This window comes from Schistocerca piceifrons, chromosome 2, assembly GCF_021461385.2.
Source record: "Schistocerca piceifrons isolate TAMUIC-IGC-003096 chromosome 2, iqSchPice1.1, whole genome shotgun sequence".
NCBI classification, from domain to species: Eukaryota; Metazoa; Arthropoda; class Insecta; order Orthoptera; family Acrididae; genus Schistocerca; species Schistocerca piceifrons.
Window position 1 is genome coordinate 41,839,668 of NC_060139.1, and position 25,736 is coordinate 41,865,403.

Genomic DNA, 25,736 nt, shown 5'->3' on the forward strand with positions numbered 1-25,736 from the left:
GTGGCAACATATATACATGTTATTTGTAAAGGTCTGTCTTGATTACATAAGTTTACAATCAGCAGTTTCAGCTATTGCAATTTTCAGATCTGTTATGAATGGAACAACAATGGTATGACAAACCCATAAATTAACTTAAGTTAATCTACAAAACACCTAGAAATACACGAGTGACAAATAAGAAAACAATAACATGACTAACAACTATCCAATACAGTCATACATACTGACGCAAGACAAGCACTGTATCATTGTAAGAGGTACAGAGGCAAGAGAGAGAGCTGCCACGTCATCATAACATGCCTGTGCTCAACATACAAAGGACTACACAATAATCATCAGTGTATGCTTCAGTATATTAATGTTAACATTGTTAGGTCTCAGAATGTTCAAATGAATAAGTTATGCAAAATATATAAAAAAAAAAAAAGTAGGAATCTGAAAATTGGTCAGAATATGCAAAAGCATGTCTCCATTAAAACTTACAAGTCTCATTCTCATCAGAACTATAATTTTGGTCATTTTTTTTTAAACCAAAAACTGAAGGTGCCAAATGTTAAACACAGAAAGATGAAAATTTATATGTTAGCCTCAGTTTTACAGAAAAACAGTAAATATGTGACACCTAGTTTCCAAGCTGCATTAAACCAGTCTCAGGACTGAAGACCACAACAACAACAACAGTTTCCAAGTTATTTACTAAAAACCAGTTTTGGAATGAAAATGTCCATATTCATGATAGATAAAGCTTAATTAGTGTTTGTAATAGAGTGGATTACAATAATGTAATAATACAGCTGCACCAAGTTTCAAAAATGTGTTGTAAATAGCTATGAATACAAGGAATGTTAAAAACAATTCAGACATCATGTTCTACTGTTGGTTGCATTCTAAAAATTCTAATTACAAAGTTTAACTGCTGTTGAGCTAAAAAATTTTCAGTAACTAAAGTAAACTTAATTCTATTTATGTAAAAATTAAGAAGACTGCAAATCACAGAACTATTAATTAATATATGTCTGAGAAAGGGGCCATTTAGATGCTGCTGCCTGTGTGTTGGGCAGTTGATAGCAAATGTTCCATTTGGTGGTCTGCTGTGTCCATGTATAAATACAGCTAGACAGGCAGTGGGAAGAGACACTTCACGCCAAGATAGCAATCTGTTCATGTTAGTCAAAGGTCTGCATGAGTCTGGCCTTGGATGACATAAGGGCTGGGCAGACTTGAATCCATTTTCCACTTTTAAGACAAGCAATTAACTTTTAGTGGTTAAAAGTCAGGGCAATAGACTATTCAACAGTGTTGTTACCAATAGGGGTATTATTGTATTTTGTGCAGGTGGACTTCTATAGAATATATCAGACAGTAAAAATTCAGAAACTTTTATTTATAGTCATAGTTGCTGATCGTGCCGAGTAAACAAAAAGTAAGAACATTTCCTTTCAGTGAACACAAAGGGAAACGCAGACTTGCAAACTGAAAATTATGGTCTGTATGTTCCCCAGCACTTTCTGGCTGACAGCAAAAAATAATTTTCAGGTTCTTGTAAATGGCAAAGGTAGGTGTAAAGCCTGCACAGACAATTTAAGTGCCTATTATAATGACATAACAAAGTAACTATCATTTACAATATTTTTTCCGCCACACCAATATATATATCAACAATATCTAAACACCTCGGTACATAGTAAGTGCTAGTGATGTCCTGGGGGCATTATATAGAGGCAGCACTGAACTAATGAACATAAGAGAAAAGTATGGTAAATTCAGAGGTAAAAAATGCAATATGTGTAGTCATTAATTAGTAATACTTCATATGGCAAAATGAGAATCTAACAATAAAACATAAATTGACATACAAAATGTGGAAACAAAATCCTTACTTAAAACCATTTACAATGTGTACAGAGTTACAATAGAAAGCCACTACCCCGGCAAAGTAAATATCATATCATTTCAAAAAGTAATAATAAAAGATGAGGAAGTAACTTCAAATGTATTAATAGAAACATTCTAGCTTGACAAATCAATTTAACATAACCATAGGTGGAATATAATTAACAAAACAATGACTATTTAATTAGACTCTTGATAATTGATAACGCATTTGCAGTGGAATCTAGCTAGTATGTATAGTGGCCTCTGTGCAAGAAGTTCTTGTTTTCGTGTGGCAGAGCTTGCAGGAGGAGGCCCAGTCTCCTTGCTGCTGGTGGACTGCACACATGCTGCAAGCCAGTCCACTGCAATGAGTGAAGCAGCTCTCAGTAGATCATAAATAAGCATTCAGGTTAATTTCACTCTGTTTGTTCAGCATTACCCTGGTTGCCATTTTCTATACACATCAATTCCCATTTCCTCCAGGAGACTCAACATTTGTCATTTTGGTACATTATCAATAAACACCTCTTTTCTTGTAGATTTCCTCCCACATGCTTTTATTTATCAAAATGTGTACCAAATGCACTCTTATTGTGGTTATACACATTCCCTATAATTATTTGTGAAATGCGTTCTTATTTGACTGATCGTCCTTGTGGTTGATCGTGTAGAGGCAGGATTCCAAATATTTGTCGCTGTTGTTGTTAACTTTGTGGCATAGCCTAGAACCAACTGTGCCTTTTGTTTTAAATACAGTTTTTACTTTTTCAGAATGTCTGTGCAACTTGTTTGGAAAGTGCAGTGTTTCATGACATAATAATAGATCTCTTTTTTATGTGAATCTATTGTCTCATTCTTGTCATGTACATTGACCATAGCTTGCTATAAATGTTCATTAGGTCATGTTCCTTACACTCATTTGACTTGGCTACCTGTTCACCTTGGATACGTAATTCAAACATGTTTTTGGGCAAAGTAGTCTATCTTATGAATGTAAAAATGACATAATGAAGTGGGTCTTCTAAATAAGGATCTACTTTTTAATGTTACTTTTTACCTGAGGTCAGGCACAATGAAAAACACTAATTCAGAAAGAAACATTGGCTTTGATGTTGGCAAACTCAATAAATTTAAACAAATGGACTGAGCAGTAAAAGCTAACAAATGTCTATCCAAAGCAGGTCATGATCTACCAGTGCTATTGTTTCAACCACTCTCAAATGTCCTGTCGAGACTCGGCCAAATGTGTAACCTGTGGCAGGGATGTGCACAAAGGTGACTGCCCACCTCCCTGTTGTATCAACTGCAATGGTGACAGTGATGCCTCCTCTAGAGATCGCCCTATGTATCTTGAAGAGAAGTCTGTCCAGGAGATCTGGGTAAAGGAAAAAGTACCTTACCTGGTCCCTCGCAAGTTGTTGGCTAGACGCAAACCCTGTGTTCTACCATCTGGCACCTACAGTACTGTTCTTTCTACATCCTACTCCGTGTAGTATATGGCCACACACATGCGACAACAAATGCAGTATTGTGGTTGTGAAATCACCCACTGTCATGGTAGCATCACCGTATTCTCATCCAGCCATGCAACAGGTGACCAAACATTCACCTCCTGGGCTGAAGTCACCTGGTGTACAACCAGCAGGCTGGAAGGACAGAAGTAATAATCCCGTGAAGACTTCCTATGTCCCTCTAGCCAACAAACATCTGAGTCTTCCTCTGCCAACTGGAAATGCTCAAAGAAGTCAAAAAAAGGCAAATGCTCTTCTCCTTCACAGACTTGGAGATCGTCTTCGATAGTGTTGCCTCATGATACCCTCACCTGGCCGACTTCCATGTCACTGGTGAACACTGCCAACTGTTTTTCCGCCCTGGACCCCACAGATCGACAGAGGGAGAATACTGACACCTCTGTAGATCTCATGGAGCAGGATCCTCTGCACCCCATAGCAGTGATCTTTGAAGGCTGGCACTGAGCAGCTGCAGAGATAACACCCCTTAATGTCTTTCCTTCTCCCCTTTACTTGTTATGACCCTGCTTCAATGGAATGTTTGTGGTCTTTGGTCAAACAAAGAGATTTGACAGCTGCTTTTAGAGTTGCAGCATCCACTTGTTCTCTGCCTCCAGGAAACAAAATTACATACTTGCGACTGCTTTGAGTTCTTTCATTTCTTCCTGGTCGTTTTGACCTTTCCTCCTGAAGAAGGCATTCCATCTCATGGGGGAGTCATGCTGCTCATGTGGGATGCTGATTAAAGTCAACCCATCTCTCTGACTACCTATCTTCAAGCTGTTGCATTTCACCTTTTTCTTCCTCACTAGGTCTTTTCCCTTTGTACCATTTACATCCCTCTGTCATTCAGTGTCACCAGGGCAGACTTCCTCACCCCTTTCTGCTGCTCAGTGGCTTTAATGCATACCATCCCATTTGGGGTTCTCCCAGAACCTGTCTGAGAGGTGCCCTCTTGGCTGACCTTCTCAATCAACTTAACCTCATCTCCCTTAACACAGGAGCACTCACATTCCTTTCAGACCTATTCGTCTGTACTGCCCAGCTTGCCCATCACCTCGAGTGATCTGTTGTCTCAGACACATACTTGAGTGACTATTTCCCTTGTGCTATCCATTTGCTGACTCCTACCCCACCTATGTGCTCTCCCAAATGGCAGTTTACTAAGGCCAACTGTAGGCTTTACTCCTCCCTGATGACATTTGATGAACAACATTTCCCGAGTTGTGATAATCAGGTAGAATATCTTACAAATGTTACCCTTACTATCGCAGAACATTCCATTCCTCACACTTCCTCTTTTCCACACCATGTCCCGGTCGCTTGGTGGACTGAGGCATGCCGCAATGCATTTTGCATGTGGAGACGGGCTCTCTTCATTTATGCCATTGTCAGGCCTCTCTACAAAAAGGGGGAAACCACAGATGTCAGTAATTAGCAGCCAGTATCCTTGCTTACAGCATTTTCAAAAATATTTGAGAAAGTAATGTACTCAAGAGTGGTTAGCCATCTCAACAGTAATGGGATACTTAGTAAATCACAGTTTGGATTTCAGAAATGCTGTTCCACTGAGACAGCAATACACAATTTCATTGTCCACATAATAGAGTCTTTATATAGTAAAATGTCACCAGTAGGAATATTCTGTGACTTATCAAAAGCATTTAATTGTGTGAACCATGACATTATGTCAGAGAAATTACAATTCTGTGGTATAAATGGAACAGCATATGAGTGGTTTAAGTCATATCTACAGAACAGGAAGCAAAAAGTCTCATTATAAGCTTCAAGTGATTCAAAGGAGTTTGCCACTTCATCTAACTGGGGTGAAATTACTTTAGGTGTTCCACAAGGTTCGATCATGGGTCCCCTCCTGTTCTTGATATATGTGAATGACCTCCCTTCTTATGTGAAACAAGATGCTGAACTGACACTTGTTTGCTGATGATACAAGCATAATTATTAATCCAGTAAAAGAAAGTCTGATAGATAATGATACAAATAAGGTCTTTGGAAAAGTTATTAATTCGTTTTCTGTGAAAGGGCTTGCTCTGAACTTTGAAAAAAAAACAGAACATCCAATTTTCTGCTGCAAAAAGTATAATTCCTACAATAAATATAACACATCAAAAGAAGCCAGTAGCCAGGGTAGAGCATACTAAGTTTTTGTGTGTACATATAGATCAGAATCTTAATTGGAAAATTCATATTTTGGGTCTCCAAAACCAACTAGGTTTAGAAACTTTTGCAATCAGAATTATTGCCAATTTTGAGAATGTAGAAATTAGTAAGCTAACATACTTTGCATACTTCCACTCTCCAATGTCATATAGAATAATATTCTGGGGCAACTCAACACTTAGGCAAAAGGTATTCACTTCTCAAAAGAAAGTAGTTAGAATAATGTGTGGGGTTCATAGTCGCACATCTTGTAGGTATCTGTTTAAAAGGCTAGGAATTCTTACAACTGCTTCACAGTGCATTTACTCAGTAATGAAGTTTTTTCTCAACAACATGGACCAGTTTAAAATCAACAGCGACATTCATGATTACAATACCAGAAAAAAGAAAGACCTATACTATCCTGTACTTAACCTATCATTGGCACAGAAAGGGGTAAATTATGCTGCTATAAAACTTTTTGATGAATTACCAGATGAAATAAAATGTCTGACAGACAGCAGTAATAGTTTCAAAAACGAATTGAAATCATACCTCCTTGACAACTCCTTCTATACCATAGATGAATTCTTGAATATGAGTAAATAAATCTGGAGATATAATATATGCATTTTGCACCATTCAAGGGAATGGAATAGATAACAGAAATATTTAGGTATAACAGTACAATGTAAAAAAAAATTAAAAATAAAAAAAATCTTGTTGCCTATGTGCATTTCTTGTGCATTTGACATGTTCCACATCATAACTGTTTTCCGTGCTATTGATCAATGGAACACGTAACTAACTAACTAACTAACCATCATCTTATGAATATAATAGAGGGAAACATTCCACGTGGGAAAAATATATCTAAAAAGAAAGATGATGAAACTTACCAAACAAAAGCGCTGGCAGGTCGATAGACACACAAACAAACACAAACATACACACAAAATTCTAGCTTTCGCAACCTATGGTTGCCTCGTCAGGAAAGAGGGAAGGAGAAGGAAAGACAAAAGGATATGGGTTTTAAGGGAGAGGGTAAGGAGTCATTCCAATCCCGGGAGCGGAAAGACTTGCCTTAGGGGGAAAAAAGGACAGGTATACACTCGCACACACACACATATCCATCCACACATACACAGACACAAGCAGACATTTGTAAAGGCCTTTACAAATGTCTGCTTGTGTCTGTGTATGTGTGGATGGATATGTGTGTGTGTGCGAGTGTATACCTGTCCTTTTTTCCCCCTAAGGCAAGTCTTTCCGCTCCCGGGATTGGAATGACTCCTTACCCTCTCCCTTAAAACCCATATCCTTTTGTCTTTCCTTCTCCTTCCCTCTTTCCTGACGAGGCAACCATAGGTTGCGAAAGCTAGAATTTTGTGTGTATGTTTGTGTTTGTTTGTGTGTCTATCGACCTGCCAGCGCTTTTGTTTGGTAAGTTTCATCATCTTTCTTTTTAGATATAACCATCATCTTACAATGACAAACTGCATTCGTTATAAAGAGTTGTGTGCACAATGTCATCGCCGTCTTTGGGATAGCAAAAAAAGCTAGCTGGATTTCATTCACTAGTTCCTTTAACAGTTCCACTCCCTCTTCTGTCATGTGGGCCAACTTCCAACAGTTCTCTGGGACCAAGATCCAGTCCCCAATTTCCAGCCAGACAGAAGTAGATGATGTCATAGAGGGCCCTGTTGCTATCTCCAACACCTTGGTCCAAGCAGAGGAGGCTCGGGTGATACTCTTCTCTTCTCAGAACCGTGAGTGCTACAATGCTGCCTTTACTGTGAGGGAGCTAGATCATGCTCTCACTTCATCCCAATCCTCTGACCCAGTGGCAGATGATGTTCACATTCAGATGTTCAGCACATTGCTCTTGCAGGAAAGCACTTTCTGCTTCATTCCTACAATGGCATCTGGTCAGAGGGTGCATTTCCCAGATGCTCATGTGAAGCAATGTTATACTCATACCTAAGCCCAATAAGGACAAATACCTTCCTTTTAGCTAATGCTCCATTTCTCTCACCATCTGCGCTTGCCAGGTGATGGAACATATGGTTCATGCCCAGCTGATATAGTGGCTCCACAGTGTGGATATTGAGTGTGCTGTTCTGCAGTTGACCATCTCATCACTTTATCCACCCAGGTCATGAATAGCTTTATGCAGAAATCCCAGACTGTAGCCATGATTTTAGATTTGGAGAAAGGCTATGACACTTGCTGGAGGACTGGTATCCTCTGTACACTCTCCATGTAGGACTTCCATGGCCACATACCCCATTTCCTTCAGGAATTCTTAAAAGACCAAATTTTCAAGGTATGTGTGAGTTCTGCCTTGTCAGACATCTTTATCCAGGAAAAAGGTGTGCCTCAGAGTTTTGTTCTTGGCATCACCCTCTTTGCTATCGCCATTAACCCTATAATGGCCTGTCTCCTGCTGAGCATCTCTGGCTCACTTTTCGTTGATGTTTTTGGCATCTATTGCAGTTCTCCACAGACTTGTCTCATTGAGCAGCATCTTCAGTGACATCTCAATCATCTTCACTCATGGAGCATCGACAATGGCTTTTGTTTCTCCACTGACATAATCATTCACATTAATTTTTGGCAGCACAATTGGTTTATTACACCATCTTTAAATCTTGGGCCTATTGCTCTTCCGTTCATTGAAACTACAAAATTCCTGGATAGGAAACTTTCTTGGTCCTCCCATGTGTCTTACCTGGCAATCCACTGTATGCGGACCCTCAATGTCCTAAGTATCTCAGTGGTACTTCCTGGGGAGCAAATTGAACCACCACGATTTTCTCCTCAGCAAATATGCCTGCCGTTTATCCAACATGTGTATCCACCCATCCGATGCCCCCTTCTTTGGTGACTCCTTGGATCACCAGTATTTAATGCATCCCTCCTGTTTGCCTTCGGCTCTTGGTCTGGCAACTTAACTTCTCAGTACCTGCCACTTTCCTGATGAGTGTCAACCCGTCACTGCCTTGGCTTTGTGCAGTGGCCCCTGTTCACTTTGGTCTTCATTCGCTTCCTAAGGACACTTCTTCAGCCTTGCTCTATCATCATAAGTTTTTCAACCTTTGCATGGAGCGTGACGATAGTACATTTGTGTACACTGATGGCTCTCGGACTGACTGTGGTGTTGGATATGCCTTTGTCATTGGCACTGATGTTTTTCAGTATCAGCTTCAGGAACACTGCTCAGTATTTACAGCAGAGATCTTGGCCCTGTATCAGGCCATGCAGTGCAGCTGGTGACACAGGCTTTTCATCTGTCATCTGCTCTGACTCTCTTAGTACCCTTCTGATCCTCTTTGTGCTGTACACCATCCATCCCTTAGTGCAACCAGTCCAGGAAAGCTGTCACTTGCTCACTCTTGATGGAGCCACTGGGATGTTTATGTGGTTCACATTGGTCTGACAGGAAACGAGGCCACTGACACTGCTGCCAAGGCTGCAGTACTTGTACCTCAGTAAGTAGTTCTTATATTCCCTCCAGTGATCTCTGTGTTGCCATCTACCAGCAGGTGATGTCACTTCAGCATCACCATTGGTCCTCCCTTCTTGGGAATAAGCTCCAGGTTATGAAGCCTCTCCCAGCAACTTGGGCGATCTCCTCTCAGCCGTCTCACCATGAGGAGATCATTTTAGCTAGGTTGTGTATTGGGCACTGTCTTTTTAGCTATCGCCATTTGTTAAGTGGTGCTCCCCCACGACTTTGTGCTCATTGTGCCCAACCTTTGACAGCCCACCATTTCCTCATGGAATGCCCTTTTTTTAACCATTCAAATTCTCATTGGTGTTTTAAATCTGAGTTATTGGTCATTTTAATGAATGATGTGCAGGCTGTTGCTTGTGTTTTACTTTTCATGCATTGTAGCCATATGGTGAAGGACATTTAATTTTTAGTTCAGGACCTTTGTTTCTCTATCGCATATTTTATAGAACTTTCTCCATATCCCTGTTTTTAGCTTTTTTCCCTCCCATCAATTGGGATTAATATGTAGACATTTTTAAGTCCTCTCTTTGTCTTCATATTCTACAGTTTTGGTGGGGCACATATGATCCTAGTTGTTTTTGCACCTTAAAGTAGAACAAAACAGTTCATGATGAACATAGTAAGACAAAACATATAGAAACACTTAAAGCCGGCCGGAGTGGCCGAGCGGTTCTATGCGCTACAGACTGGAACCGCGTGACCGCTATGGTCGCAGGTTTGAATCCTGCCTTGGGCATGGATGTGTGTGATGTCCTTAGTTTAGTTAGGTTTAAGTAGTTATAAGTTCTACGGGTCTGACGACCTCAGAAGTTAAGTCCCATAGTGCTCAGAGCCAGAGCCAAACAGTTAAAAACCTAAATTGTAAATGTACCAGTAGCCAACAAGGGGAAGGCTGCTGTCACAATTTACTATTGTGACTACATCCAAAAAACCAAAGATCTTTATGCATATAACAACATAGTTGAGATTAAGACATGTCCTGTGAATAAATTTCAATTAGAAATAGAGAAAAAACAGAAAATAGGGTTTTTTGTTTATGGAAAGGAAAGAGAATATTCCAATGCTACAATCACAAATTGTTACTTAAGATAAGGGAACCAATTAGGCCAAATTAAGAACGTATCACATCCCAGTTATAATATTAACTGAGAATGCAACCAAAGACTGAGAGCAACATAAACTCACAAAAGGACATATATTGTTAAAAATTGTTAAGAGTGTACAAGAGATATTATAGATGTACTGATCCCAGCAGAAGCTATGTAGGCTTTCTTTGTTATCATTAATCTACATGCTAATGCCCCAGTAAGTGACACATAAGTAATAATAAGAAAGAACCTGTTAATACACAAGATGGTTTGTCCCATGGAAATAGTAGAACACTTCATAATTTCAGAACATGTGTTGTCATTTAATTGTTTCAAATTTATTTATTTTTTATCAAAAGGAGAGACTTGGAGCAGGTGACTGTTTGTCAGATTCTGCAGCTGAGATCTTTGTGAGTGAACTAGACAATAACTTTTGAACAAAAACATGATGTATTAAAAAGAAAGAAAATATTTATTACAGACATTCTGTGGATGACATCGTACTGCTGTACAAAGATGATGAAAAGGAAATAAGTAAGATAGCAGAAACAACAAGTTTGATGAATGAACAAATTAAGTTCACAGTGCAACTGGAAGAAGGAGGTTTAAGTTTTTTGGATCATAGGTTAACTATAAAAGGTGGCACACATGAGATTGTCATATTTAGGAAGGCAACAGCTACTGAAATGACTATAAATGCAAAATACTGTCAGCCTAAAAACCATAAAAGTGCTTACTTTGCAGCCATGATTGAGAGGCTGCTAAAACTACCACTCACCCATGGTGATGAAGCAGAAGAGTTGAATGTGACTAAACAAGTAGCCAGGGAAACTGGCTACAAAGATCATGATATAATGAACCTGTGGTTATCACATATCATAGGGCGGTAATAACGTACTTTAGATGTCGTTTATACATTTATTTAGCACTGAAGTAAGCAAGAACAACATGGCAGTACAAATGTTGCCTTCTGAGAGACAATAGAACAAATGTAGTACTCGTAATCATCGTGCAAGCGTGCTGGTTGAATACAGCGTCCAGAGCAAGAAGTTGGCACGTTGGAAACTGCGCTGCCAGAGTTTCGTGCATCGAACAGCTGTGTAGGCAGCAGAATGTTGCTCGAAGCATCTGTGGTGTCAGGAGGCGGAGCAGCAGTGATGGCAGAAAGATTGCAAGCATTGGAAAGCGGGTTGGAGCTGGACCACGCTGGTTTTAAGCGGTTAATGGAAACTGTTTGAGGTCGTTCATTTAGATCAATTATGAACTATTCACTCCACAAAGTAAGATGTGGTGTGGTCGCGAATAAAGTGTTTGCAAGGCCGCTCGCATGGAGCAATCGTGCAGCATCACAACTTCACATGATGCAAGTTCCTTGTGGATGAACACTGGCAGTGTGGAATGAGCGCGAAGCAGGGGGGTGTGCAGGTGAGTGACGTGTGCAGGTACCCATTCCACAAGGGCCGGAAGATCGATGGCAGCAGCCGGAGGTGCGTCCTCCACAAACTCTGCTGGAAGGAGGAGGGGCTCTCTGTATAGAGTATCTGCCAGCGATGCATTCAGATCTTCCTTATGGGTGGAGCGGATGCCGAGTAAGACGCAAGGAAGGGCGTTGGGCCATAACTCACCTTGGCATATGAGTGCGGCTTTGAGAGTTCAGTGCCGCCGTTCGACCAGGCTTTTTGCCTGTGGGTGATAAGCCGTGGTGTGCTATTTGGCTACACTGCACAGCTCACACAGTCGAGCAAAAAGTGTGGATTTGAACTGTTGTCCCTGATCAGTAGTGAGGGAAAGAGGGCAGCCGGACCTCTCGACCCTCACAAATAAGAAAGACCGAGTGAAGGTCTCTGCAGACCCAACGAGTTATGCGGTCGATCAAGATAATATATATTTGTACCTCTCACAAGGGAACCTCCCCATCGCACCCCCCTCAGATTTAGTTATAAGTTGGGACAGTGGATAGGCCTTGAAAAACTGAAGACAGATCAATCGAGAAAACAGGAAAAAGTTGTGTGGAAGTACAAAAAAAATAAGCGAAATATACAAACTGAGTAGTCCATGCGCAACATAGGCAACATCAATGAGAGCGTGAGTTCAGGTGTGTCGTGGTCCTGTGGTTAGTGTGAGTAGCTGCGGAATGAGAGGTACTTGGTTCAAGTCTTCCCTCGAGTGAAAATTTTACTTTCTTTATTTTCGCAAAGTTATGATCTGTCCGTTCGTTCATTGACGTCGGTGTTCACTGTAATAAGTTTGGTGTCTATGTTTTGCGACCGCACCGCAAAACCATGCAAATAGTAGACGAAAGGACGTGCCTCTCTACTAATCGCACGGTTTTGCAGTGCGGTTGCAAAACACATACACTAAACTTATTACAGTGAACACAGACGTCAATGAACGAACGGACAGATCATAACTTTGTGAAAATAAAGAAAGTAAAATTTTCACTCGAGGGAAGACTTGAACCAAGGACCTCTCGTTCCACAGCTGCTCATGCTAACCACGGGACCACGGCACTCCTGCACGCACATTGTCCTTAATGTTGCATATCTTGCACATGAACTACTCAGTTTGTATATTGTGCTTATTTTTTTTTCATAGTTCCACACAACTTCTTCCCGTTTTCTCGATTGATCTGTCTTCAGTTTTTCAAGGCCTATCCACTGTGCCAACTTATAACTAAATCTGAGGGGGGTGCGATGGGGAGGTTCCCTTGTCAGAATGGGGGAGTGGTCCAACCACGTTGATGTGGACATGCCGAAGGTGATTGCTTGGGGTATTGAACTTGCCTAGTGGAGGCTGCACATGTCTGCCAACTTTCCTATGCTGGTATGGGACACATTCGCAGGTCCAAGTGAGGCTGTCGTACCACACATGAGGCCAGATGAAGTGTTCAGTGACTAGCCTCATCATGGCCTGCATTCTGGTGTGGGCCAACTTGTGTAAAGCATTGAAGATCCTGCACCAAAGAGTGGGTGGCACGAAGAGGTGAGGAGTGCCCGTAGAAACGTCACAATGGACTGGGGTCATCAACCCGTGCAAGACTAGAGGTTGGATAGCAAGTGATGACTCGCTTTGTATCAGTGTCTTCAGTCTGGAGTTGGGTGTGGTCATCTAAGTTCAAGGGCATGGTAAGCACTGAGATACAAGGTAGATAGTCAGTTACAACATTATCCGCATCACTTATGTAGCAGGCGTCTGAAGAATGTTGACAAATATAGTCCATATGGTGGAAACGTCTCGGCAGAAAGTTCTAAGCTGGGTTGCATATTGCATCCACGAGATGCTTGTGATCCAAGTAGATCATAAAAGGTCACCACTTGAGATCACTCCTGAAGTGTTTGATTGCCTCATAAACCCTGAGAAGTTCATGGTCAAAAGCCGAACACTTACACTGGCTTCTAGTGTCTTCGAAAAGAAGTGGAGTGTGTGGGTGGAGTTGGCAGTGTGCTGTTGTAAAACAGCGCCCACAGCTGAGTCATTAGCGTTAGTTGTAATAGAAACATCGGCTCCAGGATTGGGGTGGGTGAGTGTGACAGCTTTGGCGAGGGCAGTTTTATTATAATCGAATGCTCTGAGAAAGGGTTTGGTCCAGTCCAGCTTAAATTTCCCCATGTTATTTTTGCTGGAGAAGGAGTCGGTGAGGGCCAAATGGACAGAGGCAGCCTGAGGGATATGACATTGGTAAAAGTTTACCATAACCAGAAAACGATGGAGCTGAGCATAATCTTCAGGAAGAGGCAGGGCAAGAATGCTTTCAACATGAGAATCCATTGGTCGGAGGCCGTCGGTTGAGACAGTATGGGCCCAGGAATGTAACTGATGTAGAACGGAGTTGAGATTGATCATGGTTGATCACCACACCATTGGCCATGAGGGCCGAATGGACAGCATCGAGGTGAACCTGGTGCTCCTCAGGAGAGGAGGATAAAAATCAGAATGTCGTACAAATACGCAAAAGCAAAAGGCAGAGGTAGCAAAATGGAATCAATGAACCGTTGTCGTGTCTGCACAGAATTTTTCAAGCCGTAAGACATGTAACAGTATTCAAAAAGGGCTGAAGGGTGTGATGCTGGCCATCTTCGGAATATCCGGTTGGTGTGTAGGGATTTGGTGATATGTCTTTGAACAATCTAACACAGAGAAGAACTTGGAACCATGTAGTAATTGCATGAAATCCTGGATATGGGGAATGGGATAGTTACCAATAATTGTCTGGGCATTACGGGACCTGTAGTCCCTGCAAATGCTTAAGGAGCCGTCCTTCTTAGGAGAAGGTGGATAGGTGAAGACCAGTTGCTGTCGGATGGTTGGAGCATGCTTGAAGCCATAAATCTTGAATTGTTTCTTTTGTGTGCAGAAGTTTGGAAGCGTTAAGGTGTCTAGCTTTATAATGTATGTCTGGGCCGGCTGTGGTGCAGATTCTATGAAAAGTGCCCTTGCTGATGGCAGGGGGGGGGGGCAGAGAGGGTGGGGGGCAGATGTGACTACGGTTCACTGACCTTGCTGGCCCAGAACAGCATGGGTGGGAAGTTGGCTGCAGACGATAAGGCGCAGTAGCCACGCGATGCGAGAAATCCCATGAAATGAGAGCATGATAGTCCTGTAGAATCGCCTGCAGTGTTGCAGAAACGGCAGCAGGCAGAGGAAAGCTCGACACTGGAGCAATATAGTGTGAAAACACAGTAGATGTGAGTGTTGGTTCCTCTAGTTGCAGCTCTGCAGGAAGGCCATGAATCATACTGTTTGCATGTGACAATTCAGCAGAGGTGCCAGCAATGCAGGTGTGTAATGCCTTGTTCTGTTTGTGGAGTTCATCGATTAGTGAGTGCACATCTGACAAATCACACAGCTGTGCAGTAATGCACTCGAGCAGAGATGCACATGAGGAAAGTGTAGCCAAGGAGTTGGAGAGCGAAGTCGTGCTGAACTCGTTCGAGCATGGAACAGTAGAACCAGATGCATGGTGGACTGCAGGTCTGGTGAAAGTTTGTAATGGTGTAGAAAGTCTAACCTGATCACAAGTTCATCCAATCTGGCTACGTGGAAAGTCCGAAGGAAGGTGGCAACTGGTGACAGATGAAGTGACATCTTGATGGAGCCAAGGACCGTGATAGGAGAATGATAAGTAGCAGAAGGCAGGTGGTGTGAGGAGCACATCACTGATGAGGTATGGATGAGCATGGAGGTCACTCATCAGGCAGATGAAACGTGTGTCATCATCCAAACTCCTGTGGATATCCATTAGGTGATCCACCAATGCGAACCAAGTTTAGGGTTGTCCTTTTGCAAAGCAGGCAGCTTAGGAAAACTGCCGGATAACACATGTTGATGCAGCATTGGCAGGCAAAGAGCTGTGCATGTGGGGCAGGAAGCCCCTGACACCGGTAGTGCAGTAGCAGTGGATGGTTTGTCACCCGAGGCCTGCGTGTGGGGGCGGCCGAAAGTAACTCACGATGTGGAATGAGCAGGTGAAACAGATGGCACAATGTGTCCCAATTGCAGGCCTGTTGACGAACACGCCGCGGTTGTAACGGCCAGTGCTGTTGCAACAGTGGACAGAAGGCACTCGCATTGCAACCATGGGGGAGCTGATCCAGTAACCGGTGCAAGCAGAATGGCCAGTGCCATTACGAAAGTGGGCATAAGGCGATCATGGTGTAACCACAGAGCAACGGTCGCAGATACCAGCGCGGTCAAGGCAATTGGCATCGCTGAAACAGTATACGAGGGGCGGTGTTGCAACATTAGGTATATAAGAATGTGCAACTCCGTGCACTAGAATGTTCGATTCACAGTTCTGGAACTTTGCCTGCACATCAAACCAAATAGAAGGAGACTGCATAGCCGATGGGTAAACCACAACGTCCTTAACTGGGTTGTCATTCATAATGTCCCTAGGCAGTGTGCACTGTCCATATAGCGGCCGTTGCTGCTTAGTTGCACTTGAAGCTGGCCATGTTGAATCATTTATGGTTAAGTGGCCACCGGTGTGGCTGGGCATAGACAATCGTTCACTTTTAACTAAACACACATTATGTACATGTGACCACTCGTGGTCACAAGCACAGTTAATAGGATGCATAGTACTAGCACCAAAAGACACTGGTAGGTCTATTGTTCCAAAGACAATGTGGGTTGGCACATGAAGTCTGTTAATGATGAACAGAAGCACAAAATAACTCTCAAACATACAATGACGATGTTGGGGTCATCACTGTGGTTATCACTTATTGTAGGGTGGTAATAACACACTTTGATGTTGTTTATACATTTATTTGGCACTGAAGTAAGTGAGATCAACATGGTAGTACAAAAGTTGTGCACCGAGAGAGAATAGAACAAAGTTAGTACAAAGATGCTAGAGGCACCAAAAACCTTTGTAACAACATAAGATCAGCAGTACATGACAAGGAGGAGATAACTGACTCAGATGACTAGATTTGTTTGTGGGAAAACTTTTATATTGATGAGACGAATAGAAATTTCAAGATCGATTTTAAAGAATATGCATATATCCAAAATAAGAGTGTATTTGGCAAACATTTGGATAAAGAAAATACACAGGACAATATGGAAGTATTACAAAGGCACCAAAGGACAAGTATGACACGTACTGGATGAAATGGAAATTAATATACATGGAAAAAGGTAATTGGGATAAATGCTGAAAGGACAAAGCAGATTTAACTTGAAAGCTTATTTTTGATATATGTAGGAACCTACTAATTACAACAGTCTCATGCACAATGGCAGCTCTGTGGGCAGCTGTATGTGTGTGTGAGCCACCAGCAGTGAGGAGATAGGGCCTTCTTCCATGATCTCTGCCACAGAAAAACAAAAACTAATTACAAGGAAGCAGCATGGTGCCATCAGCTAGATTCCACTCTGAAATTGTTATTAAACATTGAGACATTAAATAATTAGTCATTATCCTGTTAATTATCTTCCACAGTTGGTTATATTTAATTGCTTTGTCAAACAGAAAGCTTTATATGAATACATTTGATATGATGAGTACTTTTGTATCTATTGTTCTGACTTTTGTACATTGATATGATATTTACTTTGCCAGCTTTCCATTGTTACTCCTTACACATTTTAACTCGCTTTTAATTACAGATTTTATTTCCACATATTGTATATCAGTTTCTTATCTTGAGAGCTGCTTATTTTTCTTGAGAGCTGCTTATTTTGTCTCATCAAATAATTTTAATTAATGAGTACTTATTTTGCATTCAGACTACCAGCTACAGCTACTTTATAAATAGACAAAGCTCCCAGGCCATTGCTGGCACTTAATTTGTACCTAGGTGTATTGATATTGATGTTGGTACTTACACCAGAAAATCTTTATGGCGTGGATGACTGGTATGCATGGATTTCAGTCATGTTGGGATTTTTTTATTTGTGGTTCTCAGGTATTCCTAGGCCTTTTGTGTATCACATTCAGATAACTTGTCTAGTTTATCACACCACTGTTCTGTTCATAACAGATCTGAAATAGCAACAGAAGGAACTGATAATTGTTGATTTTATGTAATGTGTGTGTGTGTGTGTGTGTGTGTGTGTGTGTGTGTGTGAGAGAGAGAGAGAGAGAGAGAGAGAGAGAGAGAGAGAGAGAGAGAGAGAGAGAGAGAGATGTTCACATTGCACAAGGAAATTCTCATGACATAATTGTAATTAGATCATGTCTTATAGTTTTATTTGCTAACTTATAACACAGTACAAGAACTGTACTAGCTGTGAACAAGTTTAAAAAGGACGACCTTCATGGTTTCAGACCACAAGTGGAATTCAGCTAGGCAGAGATGGGGAAAAACAGGAGAGGAAGTTCAGATAATATTCAACTTATGGACATATCAGTTCCAGGAATACAGCCTCCACATCAGTGAGTCAAAACAGTAGTGGTGGTAGTCAGTAGAGGTACGCATGCTGGAAATGTGAAACTAGGAGACCAACAGTGAGTGTCTGTGGACAGTACCTTGGAAGAACAATCTCCAAGGAAATTCAATTAGACAGAAATGACCAACACAGTGTGAAAGAGTGCTGAATCCTACCAACAGGTGAGAATGATTCTACAAGATTGCAAGATTACAGAAAAAGCATAATTAGTCATGTTGAACTGCAGTATTGACGTATGGTATCAAAGCTTACACCATCACAGAATGTGTGTCATCGAGATTCCAGGCATCAGAAATAAAATCCCTTGGATCTAGTATCCAGAAGACCAAGATGGATGATGAGGTGGTTGGAGAGAAAGCAGGAATTAAGACAACCCTTATGGATCAGATTGGAATGCCCAGACTACATTAATACAGGCATGTAATGAGGTTGCAGCCTGCAAGAACAGCCCAAATAAATCTGAAAATAGAGGTGGAAGGACATGATCAATGAAAACCTCACTGCCAGAGGAAGGACAATTAATGCTGTTCTCCATGACAGTTTATCCATGGACAGAAGGAAATGGAAGAGCCTCCTAAACAGCACTCAGGGAACTGGAACTGTCCAGTGATGTCATTTTCAAATTTTGTTCTGTGTACTTTAACAATACAAGGAAAAGATAGATTGCTACTCACCATAAAGATGACACATTGAGAAGCAAACAGGCACAGTGAAAAGACACATACACATACACATTAGCATTTGGCCAAAGCCTTCTTCAGAAAAGGAAACACACACATTCAGTCACACAAGCAAACACAGATCACACACATGTAACGGCCACCTCTGGCAGCTCTGATCAGAATGCAACTGTCACAAAGAATGGAAGCGATAATCTGGAGGGGGCAAGGAGGGAGAAGGGATAGCAGGGTGCAGGTGTTGGGGAGAAATGTGGTGTCTGGTGGAGGGTGCAGGGATTAGACTGACAACAGGCACAGTATCAGGAGACTGTGGGGCAGTGAAGTGGCGTGGAAGGTGGGAGTAAACAAGGAGAGAAAAAGGAGAGGAGCAGGGAAGGAGAGACACATACAGGGGTATTGGCAGAGGGTGGCATACAAAGAGGGTTTATAGACAACACTGAGGTGGTGATAAGACAGTGGGGGTGGAAACTGTTGCATGGAGGATTTTGGGACAGTGAATTGCTGTAGGTTAAAGCCAGGATAATTTTGGATACAGGGGGTTTGTTGTAAAGGTAACCCGCATCTGTGCATTTCAGAAAAGCTGGGGAGGGCCCAGATGGCTCAGGCAGTGAGCAGCTATTGAAATCAAGCCTGTTATGTTCAGGTGGATGTTGTGCCACAGTGTGGTCTATTTTGCTCCTGGCCACAGTTTGGCAAAGGCCATTCATCCTGGTGGACAGCTGGTGGATTGTCACATCAGCATAAAAAGCTGTGCAATAATTGCAACAGAGGTGACAAATGAAATGGCTGCTTTCAGAAGTGGCCTGGCCTCTGATAGGGAAGAATGTGCCTGTGACAGGACTGGAACAAGATGTACTGGGTGAGTGGATTGGGCAGGACTTGCACTTAAATCTTCCACAGGAATATGATCCCTGTGGCAAGGGGTTAGGATTGAGAGTGGCATAGGGATGGACTAGGATGTTTGAAGGTTGGATGGTTGATGGAACACCACTTTAGGCTGAGTGGGAAGGATCTTGCTCTAGTATGCCCCTCATTTCAGGTCATGGCAATAGGTAATCAAAGCACTCATTAAGTATGTGATTCATCTGTTCCAGTCTGGAGTGGTATTGAATGATGGAGGGGGCACTAGTTTGTAGCTGGTTCTTGGGTGTGGTGGGGGGAATGAGGTTGAGTGGGGAAATGACACGGTAGATATTTTGCGTACTAAGTCTATGGGATACTGCCTGTCTGTGAAGGTCTTGATGAGATGCTCAGCATTCTGGGCAAGGGAGTTCTTGTCACAGAAGATATGCCATCCAGTATGGATGTGTATGCAGCCATCGTAGAGGGGGAGGTCAGCATCCAATAAGATGGCATGCCAGGATGAAGAGAACCAGGATAGTCACATGGGAGGGAGAGTGTTGAGGTTGTGAAGGAATGAGGGTAGAGTGTCTTGACCCTGAGTCCAGATCATAAAGATATTATCAATGAACCTAAGATAGTCATTTTGGAGACTAAGGACATCTCCTCTAGATGTTCCATAAGTAGGTCAGCATAGGAGGGTGCCATGAGGATGCCCTTGACTTTGCCATGGATTTGTTTGTATACTTTTCCATCAAAGGAAAAGTAATTGTGAGTTTGGATAAAATTGGTGTGGTGTATTAGGAATAAGGAATGGGTTTGGAGTGTGAATGATGTTTGGAAAGATAGTGGTCAGTAGCTGTAAGACCATGGGCATGAGGGATGTTGGTGTATAGGGAAGTGGTATCAGCAGTAACAAGTAGGGATCCATGAGATAAAGGGGTGGGGATGGCAGAGAGTGAGTGAAGGAAGTGGTTGGTATCTTTGATACAGGAGACTGGATTATGGGCATTTGGTTGGATATGTTGGTCAGTGAGAGCCAAAATTCTTTCATAGCTACAAGGGATGTCCTGGACTGTTGGGTTTGTGGATTTTGGGGAGCATATAGAAGGTGTGTGTGTGGTGTACATAAGGGTGAGGAGGGAAATGGACTCACAGGAAAGGTTCTGCGAAGAGCCTAAATCTTTAAGCAGGGATTGGAAGTTACACTGGCCTTCTGGGGTGGCATCACTCTGGCAGAGTTTGTAGGTGGAGTAGTCAGATAATTGGAAGAGGCCTCCCACCAGTTAGTCACTGTGATTGATATCAATGGTGGTTGAACCTTTGTCTGCAGTTAGTATTATTAAGTTAGGATTTTTTTGAGATGTTGTATGTCTGCCCTTTCTTCTGCATAAAGTTTGGGGTTCTGAGGATGGAACCTGGGGAAGGACACTGAGGCCAAGTTTAAGGTGAGGAATTCCTGGAAGATGGCTAACCAATTGCCTGTAAGCTAGCCTCCCATGTCAAAGGTACCACTCACTCCATCACCAACTCTCCACCAACTTCACCCCTTCAACTCATGGATCCCTATTTGCCACTGTTGATACCACTTTCCGATACACCAACATCCCTCATGCCCATGGTCTTAAGGCTACTGCACTCTACCTTTCCAAACATCTTTTGCACTCCAAACCCTCATTCCAAATATACCTTGCGAACTTTATCTGAATTCACAACTATGTCTTCTTTGAAGGGAATTTATACAAACAAATCTGTGGTACAGTCATGCGCACCTGCGTAGCACTCTCCTATGTGAACCTGTTTCTGTGCTATACAGAGCAGATGTTCCTCATCTTCCAAAATGCCTAATGCCTGGTTTGTGTCTGTAGTTTAGTGGCAAGCATTGCTACCTCTGGATCACGGGGTCCTGGGTTTGATTCCTGGCCAGGTCAGGGATTTTCTCCACCTGGGGACTGGGTGTTTGTGTTGTCTTCATCTCGCCATCATTTGGGAAGTGGTGAGATTGGAACTGGAAAGATTGGATACTTGTATGGGTGCTGATGACCTCGATGTTGAGCACCCCACAAACCATCACTTCATCATCACCACCATCACCCTCATCATCATCATCACCTGGCTTGGTTCAGGTTCACTGATGATATCTTCATGACCTTGACTTAGGGCCAAGAAACCCTACCCTCATTCCTTCACAACCTCAACACCTTCTCTTCCATATGCTTCACCAGGTCCTCTTCAGCCCTCCTCTTCACCTTCCTGGACGTTGACCTCCTCCTCTCTTATGGTTCCAGCCACACCTCTGTCAACATTAAATCTGCCAAACCACCTGTATTTCAACAGCTGTCATCCCTTCCACACCAGAAAGTCCCTCTTGTAAAGTCCGGCCACCTGAGCATGGAGTATCTTCACTGACACAAACTCCCTTGCCCAGTATGCTGACCATCTCAAGACCTTCACAGACAGATACTGTCCCACAGACCGTGTCTGTGAAAAGATTTCCAGTTATTGTCCCACACACCTCCAGTCATCCCATCACCCAAAGGGATAGCTACAATGAAGCAACTCCCTCATCCCCCAATACCACCCTGGACTGGAACAACTAAATCATATCCTTAACTAGTGCTTTGATTATTCGCAATCACACCCTGACAAGAGAGACATGCTACCCAGGATCATTCCCACCCCTCCTAAAGTGGTGTTCCATTGCCCAACCAACTTCCACGTCACAGTCTATCCCTATGCTATTCCAAATCCTAATCCCTTGCATCAAGGGATCTTATCCCTGTGGAAGACCCAAGTGCATAATGTGCTTGATTTCAATGGATGTTTCACTACCCAAGCCACAGTGCAGATGGAAGTTATCCTTACAAAATATCCTCCAGTCACAAAAATATCCCAGCCTTGACTTGCCATAACTTAATGTCCCCAAACCCTCTACCAAACAGTTTCCACACCCTCTGTCCTATCACCTCCTCATTATTCTTGTACACTCTGCCTCTTTGTGTACCAATGTCTGCCAACCCCACTTTTCTGCCCACAGCCTCCCAACAACACTGCATTGTTGGCAGTCCAGTCCCAGCATTCCCTTCCCCCTCCAGATTGTTGCTTCTATCCTGTGTCACAGGTTGAATTCCAGCCTAGATTAGAGATAAGATTAGATTAATTTTTCATTCCATGGGTCCGTGCTGAGGAGGTCCTTATGGATGTGGAACATGTCAATCTTTTATTTTTTTGTTTTTTATATGTTTTTAAAGATGAAATAACAATACTAATACAGGGTGTATATGACCTGGGACGACCGGGAAATCCGGGAAAAACATGGGAATTTTTTCATCCAGGAGAAAACCGGGAAAAACCCATGAATTTTTCGTAATTCCAGGAATTTTTAATTGTTTTAGCTTTCAGTTAAATTTTTGTAATTTTGACTGGTAAGAATTTATTCTTTAGAAAAGAATGTTCCTGTATCCTGAAACTGGAGAATGATAAAATATAAAAGAGAGGAAAAAATAAAACTTTAGTGGCAAAGGAAATGCGCAATTTACAACAACAAAACACCGTACACGCACAAGCATCTGCAAATAACAAAAATATATCAAAGGCCGTAGTGCGAAGACTATGTAATTCTTCGTAACAATAAACTGCTTGCTGTGAGCATGACATCACAACTGTTCACATTAGGTTCATTTGACCACTTGCCAGCGGGCTGATGCGCATGCGTAGTTGACTCGCGTATGAGCAGTACCTTCTCCCGCTTCCCGCTCCTTGAAGTGTGGCTGTTAGCTGTATGGGCAGTAGCAGCAAACAGCCAGATGTAAACGAGAAAAATTTTTCCCGTGCACCCTAGCTGCCAGATTTGTGCATGTGCTAAGTTGTCTGAGTGGTAGTGGGGAGGGGGTTAGTCTCCACGTGACCCGTATTTGCATTAAGTGACGTTAAGTGATTTCACTGCTTCTCTTGGTTTACAGCTCCCACGTCAAATGAAAACAAAACGAATTTCTGTGGCTGGGAGCTATCAAGTGAATTAAAATACATTCTCATAATTATGGAGGGCAAAAATATATAATTAGTTTCAGTTTTCTGATTTAATTTTATTTCCAAGTTATTAGCAGTCAAGCATTAATCACCTTGTAGAACATTATAAGCTATTTTTGCAAGTTTGCTACAGAAATTAGGCTTTATTAATCTTTTTGCTGAGGCAACCATTTTATTTGAAACGAAGTGTTTCATTCCACAGTATTGGCTAGTTCCAACTGTTCGCTGAATTTCAAGTGCACGTTATCATCTTCTGTCATGTATGGCATTATGCCATAATAAAGAACCAAAAATGAGATCATAGAGTATCAGATGGGACCTACTTCATTCTGAATCTGGAAAAAAAAAACAATGTGCACTTCAAGCCGAATTATGCATTTAGTATGGTTTACGAAATTACAATGCCCTTGGGACCATCCTCTGATCCCCAGTTTCTCTTAGTGCTTTATACATAAGAACTTGCGGGCTTCCTATACCACTGCAGCAGCGCACGCGCAATAGTGCCTGTTTTCTGGCGCTCTCTGGCTACTGCTAAATTGAACTTATTTCTAACAGTCTCTGGGCAGTATTTCGAACGGTGGTTGGAAAAGCATTACTTTCACAGTAAATTTCTTTTTACGCAAGATGAATTATGTTATTTGTGAGAAAGTGGGATGGATATCTAAATCACAGAGCGTTTAAAACTGAATAGTTGAGGACCAGCCACTTACAAGACTTTCAAACCCAGACATTTATGTCATAATTTTAAATTTACTGGCACGTTTGTGTGATGTATCTTAAAGCGCAACACATCCAGAAAAAGATCAATATTACACGTGAAAGCTTAGCTTCTGTTGTAGCTTGTTAATCGTAGAAACCAATATTATATGTGAAAGCTTAGCTTTTCTTGTAGCTATGTATATAAATATAAACCTTTAACTTTTCCTCTTTGTGTGTTAGCGCTACGTAACCAGTGATATGTCTGTTGGCTGACTATAACACGTGTCCTATGCTCTGCATATCTGCTGTCATCGGCTGGCAAGATCACGTGTCATGAGATATGATTGGCTTATAAAGGACATCGCAACCTCGGTTTCAACGCTCCGAAAACTAACGCGCTGTGTTTGGTGCAATTCGAATTTATACTTTTGTAATACAAAAATATGCAGTGTATATGTTGCTGCAAATCAGAGATTTTTCCAAATCGTCTCTCCTGTTTTTTCATTAAAAGTCTTTCCAAAACTTCTCTCCCTGTCTTTTCTTTTTTTTTAAATTTTTTATGGAAAGTTCTATGCGAGTGTGTATAACGTTAACCATTCAAAATATTGATAAGTTTTACCAGTCCCCCACCCCCCACCCCCCCGCCACATGAACCATGGACCTTGCCTTCCTGTAGAGGGGCAGCAGCCTGGATAATTGTCTGATCTGGCCTTGTAACACTTACCAAAATGGCCTTGCTGTTCTGGTACTGCAAACGGCTGAAAGCAAGGGGAAAATACAGCTATAATTTTTCCCGAGGGCATGCAGCTTTACTGTATGATTAAATGAAGATGGCGTCCTCTTGGATAAAATATTCCGGAGGTAAAATAGTCCCCCATTCGGATCTCCGGGCGGGGACTACTCAAGAGGATGTTGTTATCAGGAGAAAGAAAACTGGCGTTCTACAGATCAGAGCGTGGAATGTCAGATCCTTTAATCAGGAAGGTAGGTTAGAAAATTTAAAAAGGGAAATGGATAGGTTAAAGTTAGATATAGTGGGAATTAGTGAAGTTTGGTGGCAGGAGGAACAAGACTTTTGGTCAGGTGAATACAGGGTTATAAATACAAAATCAAATAGGGGTAATGCAGGAGTCAGTTTAATAATGAATAAAAAAAATAGGAGTACGGATAAGCTACTACAAACAGCGTAGTGAACGCATTACTGTGGCCAAGATAGACACGAAGCCCATACCTACTATAGTAGTACAAGTTTATATGCCAACTAGTTCTGCAGATGATGAAGAAATTGATGAAATGTATGATGAGATAAAAGAAATTATTCAGGTAGTGAAGGGAGACACCCGTGTGGGGTTGCTAGTCCCCCATCGGGCGCCTCCCTGGGTGGCGGATTGGGGAATGCTCTCCAGATATGGGGGGTACCGGGGAAATAAAATAC

General features: G+C 42.1%; 1 protein-coding gene across 1 annotated transcript in view; it reads left to right on the forward strand.

Annotated features, from left to right (window-relative positions):
- The window catches only part of LOC124775131 (serine protease snake-like), a 267,718-nt gene that overhangs the window by 192,870 nt on the left and 49,112 nt on the right, over nt 1–25,736 (forward strand). The window lies entirely within an intron of this gene.